This window comes from Geotrypetes seraphini, chromosome 6 (assembly GCF_902459505.1).
Source record: "Geotrypetes seraphini chromosome 6, aGeoSer1.1, whole genome shotgun sequence".
Classification (NCBI taxonomy): domain Eukaryota; kingdom Metazoa; phylum Chordata; class Amphibia; order Gymnophiona; family Dermophiidae; genus Geotrypetes; species Geotrypetes seraphini.
In genome coordinates this window covers 110,197,620-110,213,644 of record NC_047089.1, presented here as the reverse complement: position 1 = coordinate 110,213,644, position 16,025 = coordinate 110,197,620, and the positions used below count along the sequence as shown (strand labels likewise).

At 47.5% G+C, this 16,025-nt stretch overlaps 1 protein-coding gene and 1 long non-coding RNA gene across 8 annotated transcripts in view; one reads left to right on the top strand and one right to left on the bottom strand.

The window, feature by feature from the left end:
- The window catches only part of RGN (regucalcin), a 677,053-nt gene that overhangs the window by 564,292 nt on the left and 96,736 nt on the right, over nucleotides 1-16,025 (top strand). The window lies entirely within an intron of this gene.
- Nucleotides 1,478-5,259, bottom strand: LOC117362414. The gene is made up of 3 exons (XR_004539882.1): nucleotides 5,154-5,259; nucleotides 4,454-4,553; nucleotides 1,478-2,329 (listed from the first exon to the last, which is right to left on the bottom strand). It is a non-coding gene; the product is annotated as an uncharacterized LOC117362414 (long non-coding RNA).

Sequence of the window (16,025 nt, the reverse complement as noted above, 5' to 3'; positions counted from 1 at the left end):
ATTCAATTTATGGATCAAACTAGTGTTTAAGCCCGTTACATTAACGGGTGCTAGAATATATGGCTGTCTGTCTTTCTTTATGTCTCTCTCCCTGCTCCTGTTTCTTTCTTCCTTTCTTTCTGTCTTTCTCCCTCCTGCAATTTTTTTCTCTCTCTCCCTGGCACCCTTTGCCTGTCTGTCTTTATTTCTGTGTCTCTCTGGTCCCCTGTCTGTCTTTATTTCTGTCTGTCTCTCTCCCTAGCCTCCTTTGTCTGTCTGTATTTCTTTCTGTGTCTCCCCCCCCCCTCACTTTCCTTTGCAGAAGCAGCAGTGCTATTTCCCTTCCCCTCCAGATCCCTGTGAAGTAGTAGCAGCATTTCCCCCCACCCACCCCCCATTCCCTTCTCTCCCCCCCCCCACTTTCCTTTGCAGAAGCAGCAGCGGTATTTCTCTTTCCCTCCAGGTCCTTGCTGAAGCAGTAGCAGCATTTTCCCCCACTCCCCATTCCCTTCTCTCCCCCCCACTTTATTTTGCAGAAGCAGCTGTGATATTTCCCTTCCCCTCCAGATCTCTGAGAAGTAGTAGCAGCATTTCCCCCCACCCACCCCCCATTCCCTTCTCTCCCCCCCCACTTTCCTTTGCAGAAGCAGCAGTACTATTTCCCTTCCCCTCCAGATCCCTGTGAAGTAGTAGCAGCATTTCCCCCCACCCACCCCCCCATTCCCTTCTCTCCCCCCCCCACTTTCCTTTGCAGAAGCAGCAGCGGTATTTCTCTTTCCCTCCAGGTCCTTGCTGAAGCAGTAGCAGCATTTTCCCCCACCCCCCATTCCCTTCTCTCCCCCCCCCACTTTATTTTGCAGAAGCAGCTGTGATATTTCCCTTCCCCTCCAGATCCCTGTGAAGTAGTAGCAGCATTTTCCCCCACCCACCCCCCATTCCCTTCTCTCCCCTACCACCACTTTCCTTTGCAGAAGCAGCAGCGGTTTTCCCTTCCCCTCCAGGTCCCTGCTGAGTAGTAGAAACATTTTCCCCCACCCCCCATTCCCTTCTTACCTTGAGCTGCCCTGCTCCGTTCGGCCCCTCCCCCTTCCCTTCCCGTGTGCTGGCCTGCTGCGGCTGAAGGTTTTTTTCGGCGACTCCTCCTGTTAAAACTCCCCCCCCCTCCTCCCGCAACCGCTCCTGTTCAAAGCGGCCTGCTGAGGTTCGCGGCCGCTGTAACGAACCTCGCAGGCCGCTCTCCAACTCGGTAGCATGTTCCCTCTGACGCGATTGCGTCAGAGGGAACGTGCTACCATGTGGAGAGCGGCCTGCGAGGTTCGTTACAGCGGCCGCGAACCTCAGCAGGCCGCTTTGAACAGGAGCGGTAGCGGCTGTTGCAGGAGGATTGGGGGGGGGGGGAATTCGTGAGCGGCGGCAGGACCATGAGGCGGGATTGAGTTTTTCGGCTTCCCCTATCTGGGGAAACCGCCGTGCCGAACTGAGCTGCGCGTGGGGCCGTAGTAAGCGCGGGGCATGCTGCAGTCTTGGCGGCCACGGACATACGGATCATGGAAGCACGCTGATAAGACTGCGCATGCGCCGCCTACGGTTTTATTATATAGATGTTGTTCACTATGTAAAAGGAGTTTATCTCTGTTGCCTCCCCTATGGTTCTGCTTCTCAACATCAATGACAATGCATTTTAAATCATCAAAAACATGATTCTTTCACAGCAGTGTTGTACAATGGGTGCCTCCATTTTCTTGCGTTTAATGTTAGATCTGTGTTCACTGAGACGAGTTCTTAAACATCTCTTGGTTTTCAAGATGTACAATTTAGAACAAGGGCAAATGATCGTGTAGATGGCATAATTGGTGTTACAGTTGCTGAAATGTTTCAGCTCAAATCTTTTGCCATCTTGGGGGTTAATAAACACCTTGGATTGTAACATAATTTCACAGCATATGCAAGAACCACATTTGTAATGTCCAAAAATGCCCCTAGCCTTTTGAGATGGAGTAGTGTCTGAAGGACTAACAATCTCCTTTAAATTTCGCCCTCTGCTGAATGAAGTTCTTAAAACCTTGTCTGTAAACATAGGATGAGTTTGAACTATCTTCCAGTTGTTCTTCATCACTCTAGTTATAGCTGGACTTGCATTTGAAAATTTCAACACACAAGTTTGAATGTCCAAATTGTCTTTGCTTGCACAGGTGTTTTTGTCACATAATAAATGTTCACGATGATTGTATTTGGCACGTTTATAACATTTATGCAAAATTTTTTATCATATCCGCAAGCAGACAGGTCTGCAGTCAGCATACGAGAATTCTTCTTGAACTCATATTCTTTACTGCAAATCCTCATGAACCTTAAAAATTGAGAGAAAGGAAAATTATCACGGAGGTGCTTTGGATGACAACTCTTGTAATTGAGAAAAGTATTACGGTCAGTGGATTTCTTAAATACCATAGCCTCAAAGCTCGAAATGGACTGAGTCACCAAAACATCCAAAAAAAGAAATGGTGGAAAAAAAAACATTGTAAGTAAACTGGATGTTAGAATTACAAGAATTTAACCAGAATTTAAATCCTAGCTCACATTTGCGTTCTAATACCAGCTCTGGCAGGATACACATTTCAAATCTGACATACTGTAATCACAAAACATAAAAATCACAAAAATTATTTTTTCTACCTTTTGTTGTCTGGTCATTATTCAAATCTTGTTGGTCCCAGGCTCTGGTTGTTTTCTGATTACTTGCTTGCCAGGGTCTCCTTCTTTCTTCTTTCTCTGTGCTAACCATCCATTTTCTATCTCTGTCCTCCCCTTCTGTTTCCCTTCCCTCCCCCGGAGGTCTGGCATCTTTCCTTTTTTTCATTTCCATCCACAGATCCACCTTTTCTCAACCACCCTTTCATCCAGCATCTCTCCCTCCTTCCCTACCACCTCAGGGTCCACCATCTCTCCCTTTCTTTTCACAACTACCCTCCTATCCAGTATCCCTATCCCCCCTCCACACCATCCCTTGTGTCCAACTTCTCTCCCTTTTTGTTCCTTCCCTCCCTAAATCCCAATGTCCACCACCTCTCTCCCTCTCCTCTGTTTTTAGACCCATTATTTCTTCCGTCCCCCCCAAAGTCTGGCATATGCACGTCTCTTTGAACCCTCTTCCTTCCCTCCCTCCATGAACTTCAACACCAGGGCCCCCCTCCCCTGAAGGTCTGTCCCCCTCTGAAGGCCTGCACCCTACCTCTGAAGGCCTATGCCACATCCCTGAAGGCCTGTCCCCCCTAAAGGCCTGCACCCCACCCCTGAAGGCCTGTACCACTACCCCTAAAGGTCTGCCCCCATTGAAGGCCTGCACCCCACCCCTAAAGGCCTGCCTGTCCCCCCTGAAGGCCTATTCCACTCCCCCCCCGAAGGATTGCGCAACCCCCCCCCCCCCCCGAAGGTCTGCGTGTTCCCCCTGGCCTCCCGCGCATCCATTTACCTAATAGCAGCCTGTAGAGAGGATTGCCAGTGCTAGCGATCTTTGCAAGCTGCCATAGGCCTTCAGAGCTGTTTCCTCTGCCACGTCCCACCCCTCCTCTGACATCAGAGGCAGGATTGTGGCAGAGGAAACAACTCCGAAGGCCTATGGCAGCTTGCAAAGATCACTAGCACTGGTGATCTTCTCTGCAGGCTGCTGATATTAGGTAAATGGATGCGCGGGAGGCCAGGGAGGAAGCCGGACACCAGCAGAAGGCCGGGGGGAAGCGGGACACCAGCACTTCCTGACTGACCCTCACCCTCTAAAGCAGGTGTGGCAGCGGCCAGCCAGCAAGAGGCAGCACTGCCACTCCTGCTTTAGGGGGCGAGGAAGAAGGGTCAGTTACCGAATTGGGAGGCCGATTTTTTTTGTTTTGTTTTAAATCGATTTGAATCGATTCACCTGAAGTGAATCGGTGAACCTATTCGAATCGTGAATCGGTCAGCACTAATAGGGACAAGCAGCTTTCAGAGTTTCTGGTATGTCTTACAAGGCAGCATCCCAACCTGTGCAACTGACTATGATGTGTGCAATGAGTGCAGTATGGGTGTATATGAGGGGTTATGAATTCAAAGGGCCAGAGATATAGTGAGTGGCCTCTGTTACTCTGTCTTTTATCAATTTCCCTTCTGTCACTTGATGCTGTAGTATAGTGGTTTGGAATGAAGTGCTGCAGCAGCAGGGTTTGATAGCCACTGCTGGTAATTTTTTGTTTGTTTCTTAAGTTTGCCAAGCTGCATCAGTGTCCGATATATATGAGTGTGTGAGAGAATGTATCTGTTCTAATCAATGGGTACTGTGCATATATGCCTTCTTCCTTCCCCCTGCCGCAATTCTTCCCATGTCATCTCATTGGGGAAAGTCCTGGGGATAGCAGGTGCAGAGAAGAGGTAGGAGCATCACATATATGACATGATAGACCTGACTAGTTGTACAGTTATTGCAGGGGGGGGTGGCACTTACGGCTGGGTGTCTCATATGCCTGATGAGGGCTGGATTGTCTCGATTGACTCTCCTATACCTGCGCTTCAGGGACTCATGGTCTCAAAAGACACCAAAACACCTGCAAGAACATTGTGGACACTGAGCACATTATATCTCTTATAAATATTTTGATGATGTAGGGACATAACAATATATTGGCAAGCAAACTTTTATATATTGACAAGTATTTAAGCCCTTTACATTAACAGGTGCTAGAGTAGATGTGTCTGTCTTTCTTTCTTTCTCTCTCTCCTTTTCCGCTATCTATCTTCTTTCTTTCTGTCTCTCTTTCTCTTTGGCTGCTTTCTACACTTAAGCCCAACAATTGTCCCTTTCTATTCCCTCCCTCTTTCCTATATCCTTAGTGCCCCAGTGCTTCCTTCCTATGTCCTTAATGCCCCTTCCCATGTCCTTAGTGCCCCCAGTGCTCCTTCCTATGTCCTTAGTGCCCCTTCCCATGTCCTTAGTGTCCCCAGTGCTCCTTCCCATGTCCTTAGTGCCCCCAGTGCTCCTTCCTATGTCCCCCTCACTGCCTTCGTCCCACCCTTCTCCCCCAAAGCTAGCCAGCCTACCTCCCTCCCTATCTGCCACGCTAAAGCCAGCCTGCCTGCTTCCCTCCAGCAATGAAGACTGCCCTCCCCCCCCCCCCCCCGTATTGGCCCCCGCTGCTGTTACCTACCGCCTGGCCTACTGCCGCTTCCAACACATACCCCTGGTCCACTGCCGCCGCCGCAACTAAAGCAAAGGGTCCGCCACACAGAAACCGCCACAAGCTCCAGCTGAATGTGTTGAACACTGCCACGGAGCTACACATCAGAGGCAAGGATCACAAAGTTGTAAGTGCGCATGCGCGCTTAGGATTTTATTATGAAAGATATCTTTCTATAGATCAAATTGCAAGTTTATTTAAGATTTGATACATCGCTTAATCAAACTTAAAAGCGATGTACATAACTAAAATCCATACAACTTTCAGGGGGAGAAAACATGCCACATATATCCACAAACAAGACTTATGCAAAGTGAGGGAAAAAGGAAAGAAATACAATATTTTGAAGAAAATAAGACAAAAAGGGAATGGACAAAAGGGAGGGTGACATTAAAAGGAAGACGGTCACAGGACAGACCCTAAGGAGTGATTCAAGACAAGAATGTTAGCAGTTGAAGGCATATTTTTTTTTTTAAAAAAGCATTTCAACTTACTCTTAAATGGGTCTAACATGCGTTCTTCCCTTAGGTAAACAGGGAGAGAATTCCACAGTTGTGGAGCTGTTACATTCCTATTTCTATTTTTTTCCCTTTATATCTGTTATACTGTATATATTTATTGGCAGGCAATAGCAAAGAGGCTGCTTGCAAAAAGGATGGGGGTGGGGGGAAGAGGCAATTGCTGATAGCTTTTGAGCCTTAAGGAACACAGGCTACCTGTGCAAGCTTACATAGTGATGGGTACTGGGTGATGCTCACCTATGGAGGGTGTCGCAAATCCGTGTCCATGTCCTCATGGCGACACTACGGGGTGGCCTGCGGTCATTGTGACCAAAGACCCGAGCCTCATAGCAGAGGCAGAGCTCCACTAGTGACTCAGTCTCCCATAGGGAGTAATTGGGCTCCCTTCTTTACACCATCACACCCACTTTCACTCACACACTCTCTCACAGACTCACTCTGGTGGTCACACACTCTTCCTATCACACCCTTCCTCACTGCACAGTCTCTCACTCTCCCAATCACTCACACAGTCTCTCCTGTCTGTCACCCTTACAGTCTCTCTCACTTTCTCTCGCCTATCACTCAATGTCACTCAGAAATCGTTTGTTTTTTCACTATCCTCCTACCACCTCCAATCTCCACTCTACTACACCCACAAAAATCGTCATGCCACATGCAGGTTTATACAGTCAAACCTCGGTTTGCGAGTGTTTTGCAAGACGAGCAAAACATTCTCGCAAAACTTGTCTCGCAAACCGAGTGTTGACTCGATTTGCGAGCACCCACCCCGAGAACTGGCATCGGCACACACTCCTCCATGCGAACCAGCACCCCCGCCCGACCAACTTTAACTCACCCCCCCGTCTGGCACCAGCACGCAGCCCACAGGACGTGCCAGTGCCGCTTGAAGATCTTCTTCCTGCCTCTGCCGGCTTTGAGCATGCATCTGCGCATGCTCAAGCCCTTCTAATTCTCCCTCTCACCGAGAGACAGGAAGAAGATCTTCACAGCGGCACCGGCAACGTCCTGTGGACGGCGTGCACGGTTGCCAGACCGGGGGGGTGAGTTAAAGTTGGTCAGGCGGGGGGATGCTGTTCCTCGCATGGGGGGTGCCGATCGAGCAGGGGGCGTTTGCGAGCGGGTGGGAAGCGATGCCGGTTCTTGTGATGGTGCCAGACAGTGGGTGGAGTTCAAGTTGGCAGGGGGTGCCGGTTTGAGCGGGGGGGGGGGGAAAGAGCAGCGCCACTGGCCTTGGGGGGGGGAACGATCAAAGCGAGTTTCCATTATTTCTATGGGGAAACTCGCTTTGATATATGAGTATTTTGGTTTACGAGCATGCTTCGGAACGAATTATGCTCGTAAACAAGGTCAAGGTTCCACTGTATATGGGCATGTAGGACGCTGTTGAGGACCGTGTGACAATGTTTTGACATCCTATGACCCTGTGATCTGGGCAAGTTACTTAATCCCCCAGTGCCCTAGGTACATTAGATAGAGTGTGAGCCCGCCTAGGACAGATAGGGAAAAAATGCTTGAGTACTGAATAACTTGTAATACGTATAGAATTGTAGGATATGCAGAATATAGATAATAAAATCAATAAAAACTAATGGATGGCCAAGCATGTACGACTAGGGGGTCATTACAATTGAACAAACTTGAGACATATTTCAGGAACATGTTCAGTTTTTTGGTCGCCTTTGTATTCATCTATGGACGTTTGTATGCAGTATAGTGCTCCCCTGCAAATCGTGGTTGGCGGTTCGCGGTCCCAGTCATTCGTGGTATTTTCCCGTACCACAAATGACCAGGCAGGGAGGGCAGCCAGAGCGCCGGCAAGTGAAGGAAATCACTCGCTGTATGCTCCACCCGCCTATCCTGATTAGTGAGGCCCGATTTAGTAAAGGAAAAGGCATGTCGGAGCATACAGCAAGTGATTTCCTTCACTCGCTGGCACTCCAGCTGCCCTCTCCTGCCTCTCCAGCTGCCCTCTCCTGTCTCCCATGCCTAAAAACTATATTCACAGTATTTCAAAATTCACGAGGGTTCCTGGAATGTAATCCCCGCAAATTTCCAGGGAGTACTGTACATCTGTTGATCATATAATCGAATGAGTTAGACATCTTTTGGTTATCGTGCACAGTATTCTCCCCAGAAATTTTTTCCAGCCGGGTGGCATAAAAAAAGTAGCAGGGTGGGGCAGGATGGGGAAATTTGGTGGTGGGGAAAATTAAATGTGCACTATTTTTATTAATTATTATTGTTTTCCAATGCTCAATATGACTTCCTTTTTTTAAGGGTTGACACTTAGGCAGTGTTCCAGTAGCATTTAAGCCAACCTTGTAAAAAAGTAATGCAGATCCTCTTATTTCAAATAACTACTGGCCAGTATCAAACCTTCAATTTCTTTCAAAACTACCTTAGTTGAACCAATTTCAAACTCATGTTGAATCAGTTAATGCTTTGCATCCCGGAAATCTTATACAAAATGGAGTTTGGGGAATTTGCCATGGAAAAATCGCTATTGTGGCTTTGTAAAAGGGGCCCTTACTGAGTGAACTCCATAGTCACCTAGACCAGTGTTTCTCTACTTCTTAAAGTCTAACAAATACCAACCAAGCACCCCAGCCCAAGCTCCAGCCCTGACCCTACCTCCATTATAATAGTACTAATTGTAATGCAATTTCTTCCATTCATTTTTCATGTACACACAATATAATCTTATTAATTCACAATTGTAACCACAAAAAAAACCAACCACAAAGCACACTGTATGCAGAGAAAATGATAAATTATCATTTATATTTGTTTTATTTGCAAAGAGGTCAAGGCAGATGAATAAAATATGCAATGTTACCTCAGTAACAACTATAGAAAAATAGACAAATATAGTACAAAATATAGATAGCAGATTATAAATTCTCAAAACTGACACATTTCGATCACTAAATGTATTTATTTATTCAATTTTCTATACCGTTCTCCCAGGAGAGCTCAGAACGGTTTACATGCATTTATTCAGGTACTCAAGCAGTTTTCCCTCTCTGTCCCGGCAGGCTCACAATCTATCTAAAGTACCTGGGGCAATGGGGGGATTAAGTGCAGTCACAAAGTGTGAGTTTGAACCCACAACCTCAGGGTGCTGAGGCTGTAGCTTTAACCACTGCACCACACTCTCCCCACAAATTGAAAATAAAATCATTTTTCCTTTGGTGATTTAATTAGTTTCTGGTTGGACTTTCTTCTGACTGTGCATCAAACATTTCTTTCTTTCTGCCTCCTGCATGCTTCCTCTCCTTTGGACCTCATTCCCTTACCCAACCAACATCTCTCTCTCTCTCTCTCTCTCTCTCCATGAGTCCAACTTTTTCTTCCTCTCTCCTCCACCCCTATTGGCAACATGCCTCTCTCTCTCTTCCTCCTCTGTTATGATCTTTCATCTCTCTGTTCTTCCTCAGGGTCTCCCCCCTCCCCCCGTCTCGTCTGTCTGCACCTCCCATAGTCCAGCATCTGCCTCTTGTCATAGAAAGATGATGGCAGATAAAAGACCAAATGGCCCATCCAGTCTGCCCCTTTGGTCCAGGCCTCTGTCTCTCTGTTGCTTACAAACACCCAATCCCCCATGTCCAGTATTTGTTCTCCTTTCTTCCAGGTCTTTCTCTGCCTCTCTCTCTCCTTTCTTCCTCCCTCCCTCCTTGGTCCAGAATCTTTCCACCTCTCTGCAGTCTCTTTCTCTCTTCCCTCTATACACCCCCAAATTCAACATCTTCCCCCTCTCTTCTGCCTCCCCTTTGTTTCAAGTTTCTCCCTACATCTTCCTTCTGCTAACATTTTGAGTCTTCCCACCTTTGTTTCAGGTCTTTCTGTATCTCTCACTCTCACTGTCTTCCACTTCCCCAGAGCCTGGCATATGCATATCTCTCTCCTCGGTTCAGGGGGTGTTTCCCTCTCTGCAGTCTCTTTCTCTCCTCTATACCCCTCTAGTCCAGTATCTGCCCTGTCTTCCCCCTCCCTTATGGTTTAAGTCTGCTTTCCCACCCCTCCTCAAGGTCCTTTTCTATCTCCCTCCCCCTCCTGTCTTCCCACGCCCGCATGTCCAGATCCAGCGTCTCTGAAAAGTTTTTTTTCATACACCCTTTCCCCTGTAATATCAACTAAAACCCCCTTCCCCAACTCACTCACAGTTCTTCTTTTTGAAACTCCCCGAGCGCGGAAACATAACCAATTGTACCACAAAACTACCCTATTACTGAGCAACAGACACTCCTCTGAGTTCTTAACTCCTGCGCCGTAGTGTCCAACTTTTTTTTGATTTGAGTCAGGTTGCCAGATGGCAAAAAAAAATGTCCAGCCAGAAGTAGCCCAATTTGTGTCGGAGTAGCCCGAACAACTGACGCTAAAAACATCTCAAATTTATCAAACAAATACGTCATACAAATACAAACTGTTATTTATACACTGCACATATCCCAAACAGTCCATAATGGGGTACAAAAGACCAAAATTCAAATACAAAACCTAGGCTATTCTTTTGTTTTTATGCAATTCAAAAAGACATGGGGTATACACACAGCATCCCCCATTTGGGAAAAGAATAAAGTATAGTATATTTCCAATCAAAGCAAAATATAAATTCACTCCCCCCTTCCCCCACATACACACAAACAAAAAAAAAAAAGGAGCTCATGGGGTGGGGGAGAAAAGAGGTTATTTACACAGAGTGAGAGAATAACTTACATGGATCAGCAGGTTCAACTCTAGAGAACTTTACAAAACCCACCGAACTGCTGAGGCTGTCCTGCAGGATTAAATAAAGGGGGTGGCTGACAGTTTCACACCATAGCTCCTCCTCGTCCTGTCAATTACCTTCCCCAATTATCTTCCATTTGACCCCTCTATATGCAAAATAATAAAAAGGGGTGTGTGTGTGAACAGAATTAAATAAAATAAATGCAGGATCAGCCTTAAAAGTCAGTGGCCCATCAGCCTGCCTTAGGAGGCCTGCATTCCATCTTTAGCTCATCTCCCTCTCCCCCTCCCTTACAACTTTCTATTTTTAGCTTCCCTGTGTGTCGAATTTTGACTTTTTTTTTTTTTTTAACAAAACTGGTGGGAGATGGGAAAAAAGACTCTACGAGAAAAATCTTTCCTGGTGAGGCAGTCAGTAACAGTGGGATTCGAATCGCCGGTGCATTCTCTCATTACACGAAGGCTGTCACCGCTCAGGAAAGGGAACAGAGACTACAGCCAGAGGAATCACGTGTGCACACACACACAGACCGCCTTTCACACTGATGAAAACTACTGATGGAAAAAAAAACCCCCACCGGTTCACCTCCAAACCTCCTCCCTCACTCTCCAGGCTCCTACCCCAGCTGCTGACCATCCACCCCAGGACCTCTCCACTCCATGGGATGTAAATGAACTGCTTCATGTCGGCAAGGGTCTGTCCAAAGGTTTTGCTGTCCTCTTTGGCTATGGCGGGCTTGCTAGTGTTGGCACTCTTCCCTTACCAATGGCGGCACCGCAGCGCAGGAATTTTCATTGGCTCAGCTAGGGCACAATGGACCAATCACAAACAACCTCAGAGTTCTAAGGTCATTTGTGATTGGCACATTGTGCTGCAGCTGAACCAATGAAAAAAAAACCCTCAGCAATAGGAGGTCTGGAACGGGACCGGCCAAAAATAGCCCATTTGCCAAAAAGTAGCCCTAACGGAGAGATTCATGAGCTCCTCTAATGAGAACCGTTGTAGCCAGTACTGTCCCGTCAACTAGATTTTGAAGGGTAGTTGTGGTTTCACTATTTAACAAGTGCTGTTCCAGACTGTCTGTCTGAAATTCACAGCCGGGCGCTCACTTAAATTAGCCGGGTGGAGCGCCCAGCTAAAACTCACTAGGGAGAACACTGGCGCATTTCTAGAGCAGTGTTTTTTAACCGCTGTTCCGCGGCACACTAGTGTGACCCGCGAGATGTTGCCTGGTGTGCCGCAGGGCCGCCGGGCCCGGAGCTGACAGGGGGCCCGAGGCAGGGGCGCCAGTAGTTCGCCAAGGCAAAGTGAGTCGATCACCCAGGACTCACTTTGTCTTGGCGATCTAATCTATCGAGCTGATAAGTCTTCTTCTCCCGACGTCAATTCTGCAGTCGGAGAGGAAGTTCGGGCCAGCCAATCGCTGCCTGGCTGGGCGGAACTTCCTCTCGATTGCAGAATTGACGTCAGGGAGAGCATGCGTCGGCTTTGGGGCCTGTTATCCATTGGTGGGTCCTGTTCCCCGATGGCAGCGGCAGCGGCAGTGGCTTGGAGAGACGGCAGGGAGAAAGAAAGAAAGGGGGCAGGCAGGGAAACAGAAGGAAAGAAGAGAAACAGAAAAAAGAGAAAGAAAGGTCAGGGAGAGAGGGAAGAAAAAGTTGGGGGAGGGAATGAGGTGTGGAGGAGAGAAAGCATACAGGCTGATAGAAGGGAAGAAAGATTGGATGCACAGTCAGAAGAAGAAAGTGCAACCAGAAATCACCAGACAAGGTAGGAAAAAATGATTTTATTTTAAAATTTAGCAAAGTGGAGGCAGTATTACCACAGTTTTCAAAGGAATTTGCCCAAATAACTTAATAGTTAACTGGGTAAATTCCCAGAGATGAAAACTTCTCTTCACTTACTATGCACAGTTCTGAATTTATATCTGCTGTCTATATTTTACAATATGGTCACCTTTTACTAAACCGCAATAGTGGTTTTTAGCGCAGGGAGCCTATGAGCGTCAAGAGCAGCGCTGGACATTCAGCGCAGCTCCCTGCGCTAAAAACTGCTATTGTGGTTTAATAAAAAGGATGGAGGGTATATTTGTCTATTTTTGTATGCTATAAAAACCAAATACAGAGAGAGACTGAGAGCTGTTGACGAAGAGCTACGTGTGTGTCTTTCTTCGATTCCAGCCAGAATATCAGCTTTGTGTTCAGCCAAACAGGCCCAGGTTTCGCACTGAATATAGTATTTTATAATTTTTATTTCGTAATAAAGTAATTATAAAATACTTTCTTTGTGTTTATTTGATTCCTATTCAAGAGAATTACTTTATATATAGTCAATATAGGCAGAGAGTTAAATTTTTTAACATTTCTAATGGTGGTGTGCCTCGTGATTTTTTTCATGAAACAAGTGTGCCTTTGCCCAAAAAAGGTTGAAAAACACTGTTCTAGAGGATGTCTAGCACCGCCGACGTACACATGCCACATATACGTTCTATCTCTTCCATGTTATTTTGCATATTTTTTTATATTTTATGTATTATTATTTGGACATCATCAATATTTGTCTATGTTCTTCAGATGTCTCTTGTAACCCCTGAGGTAGGCACCAATGCCGAAACATAGACTGGGTCGGGTCTATAACACAGATTGAACTTAATATATAAGGCTGTTTTATTGGTTTTTAATAAATGTTCATTTATTTATCTCTGGTTGATGTGTACAGTTCCATCCCACTTGTATTTTTCACTAAAATGTAATTCTATCCCCCCTTACTCTTCTCTTCTATTTTTAAGTTCATGTAAACCTTTTTTTTCCTTCTCTTCCTATATTTTAAGTTCTTGTAAACCGTGCTGAGCTCCACAACATCCGTGGAGATGATGCGGTATATAAACTTAAGGTTTAGTTTAGTTTAATTAGTTTCCCTTGGGGTTTGCTTCCTTGCTCTTTTCTTGTATTTTGTTTTTATCTGCAGTCTTTTCCTATGTTGTTATGTTACTGTTAGATCATAGTGATCCAAAGTTTTCATTGCTGCATACTAGACAAATGTTTGCCTTATGCAGACATCAAGCTGATTCATGGTCATGTCAAGACAAGATTAATACTATTGGTTTAATCCCAACATGGGTATAGTTATCTACAGCCTAGATTTTACTCAGGGGAGGGGAGAGGCTGCAGAAGAAAAATCAAAATTCTGTGCACAATATTTGAAAATTCTGTACATTTGATTTCTAATATTCTTGTGCAGAACTCACCTGTTATAAGAATTGGCATCCTCCTCTCCCTGGCACACACACCCTACAATTACCTTACTCTGGCCCTGTGACACACACTATCCACCTTTCTCCAGCACCCCCTCTCCATTACAAAGATACACTTTTTCTTCAATTCCCCTCCCAATGGCACACTGCAGACCACCACCACACATGGCACCTATCTACCTTCCCTCAGCCCCCATGGCATACCCCCCATCTGCCTTGCTGCAGTCCTATACCCCATTCACACCTTATCACTTTTCCTAGTCCCTCCTCCCCCTCACATTCTTCCCACCTTCCAGCCTCCTCCACCCACACATACACTCCATCCACTTTTTTTTCCAGGCACCCCCTCCCTCCTTACCTGTGCATGCATCACTTCAGTGTGGTAAGAGAGGAGCTGCACTGCCAGCTGATTTCTTCTCCTCCTCTGCTGTTTGCCTGTCTGTTCCTTTGAGATGTGTGGACATCCCTACAGCTGTGTGGCTTAAAGGAACTGCTGGGGACCAAGACAGCATTGAAAGTGGAAGCAGCCCAATGTGTAGCTATGCAGCTGCTCTCTTGCTGTGCTTTAGTGGTGCATTTGCAGGGAAGAATAAACCAGAAATGCAGCATATTTTGTCCTGCATTCTGCAATAGCAAACTGCACAAAATTTTGTGCAGTCAGGAAACTCTGCTCAAATTCTTCATTGCATAGTAGCACAGAATTCTCTCCAGAGTAAGATTTGTATGTAAAGTAAAAACAGTATAAATTTTTATGTTATAGCTTTAATATGTTAATTTGGAACATATACTTTTGTTATGATGTTTGTTTGTTTCTTTATTTGATTGCAAAAAGTGGTGTACTCGTGTACCTGCTATATTTTTGTTTTCTGCCTAGAGAGCTGCACGGGAACGGGGACGACGGGAATCCCGCGGGACCCGCAGGCATCCCGCGGGTTCCCCCTTTGGGTCACGGGGATCCCGTGGGGACGCCCCTAGGGTCGCGGGGATCCCGTGGGGACGCCCCATAGGGTCGCGGGGATCCCGTGGGGACGCCCCCTAGGGTCGCGGGGTTCCTGCGGGGCTGGATGTACTCAGTCGCGCGGCTCTTCTCCCTACCTTCTCTGCTTGCAGCACAGAGCCTTCTCTTCCCTCCGAAACCGGAAGTTACGTCCGGGGGGGGGGGAGGAGAAGAGAAGGAAAGCCGGCACACACACCTTAGAGACCCGAAGCATGAGTTTGCTACGGGCTAAGGCAGGAGACTGGTCAACGACGGATGGAAGCTTACAACTCGCTGCCGGGTCCTGCCTACTTTCTGTTTCTGCGAAGGCAGGACCCGGCAACGAGGAAGGCCCGAAGCAAATTGTAAGTTTCCCTCCGTCGCTGACCTATGGAGGGAAGCTTAGGATTTGCCTAGCTACTTTACCGATGGATATGTGAGTTGGGAGGGAAGGGGCGGCTGGGCAGGGCTGATGCTGTCGATGCTCATCTCTCTGCCCTTGTTCTCGTTGCGCGGCCAGTGGCGGAAACAGTGTAGAGCTAGAGATGGCTGTGGACCGGGAGCGGGCGTTGCTGGCTCAGTGGCAGCAGTTGCACGTGCTTTTCACACGCTACGGCGAAAACAGCTCGCTGACGGTGCAAGGCTTTCGGCAGCTCCTGTGCAGTATCGGTTTGGGGCAAGTCAAGTCAAGTGGCTACCGGGGGAAGAAGAGGTGGAAGATGCCCGGCACCGGGGCTGGAACAAAGTCTTAAACAAAGCCCTCCCTCCCTCCGACGTCAGCGCTGACGTCGGGAAGACTTCCGTTCGGCTCTGTGCTGCAGGCAGTGCAGGTAAGGAGGAGAGTAGCCTCGTGGTTCGAGTGGCTACCAAGGGAGGGGGCGGTCCGCCCCGCCACACCCCGCCCCGGTTGCAGCACAGCCGGCCAGGTCCCCTTACTTTTGTGGCACTTCCCCGACCGACCGACAACAGCCCCGGTCCGACAATCCTCCCTGCCCTGTAGCCGCGAATCTAAATTATCTTCTTACAGCAGCTGTAATAAGGTAATTTAGATTCGCAGTTAAGGGCAGGGAGGTTTTTCGGACCGGGGCTGTTGTCAGTCGGTCGGGGAAGTGCCACAAAAGTAAGGGGACCTGGCCGGCTGTGCTGCACCCGGGGCGGTAGAGAAGGAGTGGGAGAAGGACGCTGAAAGGCCATGGGGAATACAAAGGGGTGGAGAAGGACGCTGAAAGGCCATGGGAAGGGCGGGGGGGGGAAGGACTCTGAAAGCACTTGTGGAAGACAGAGGGGGGAGAGACAGAGGGGGGAGAAGGATGCTGAAAGCACATGGGGAAGACAAAGGGGTGGAGAAGGACGCTGAAAG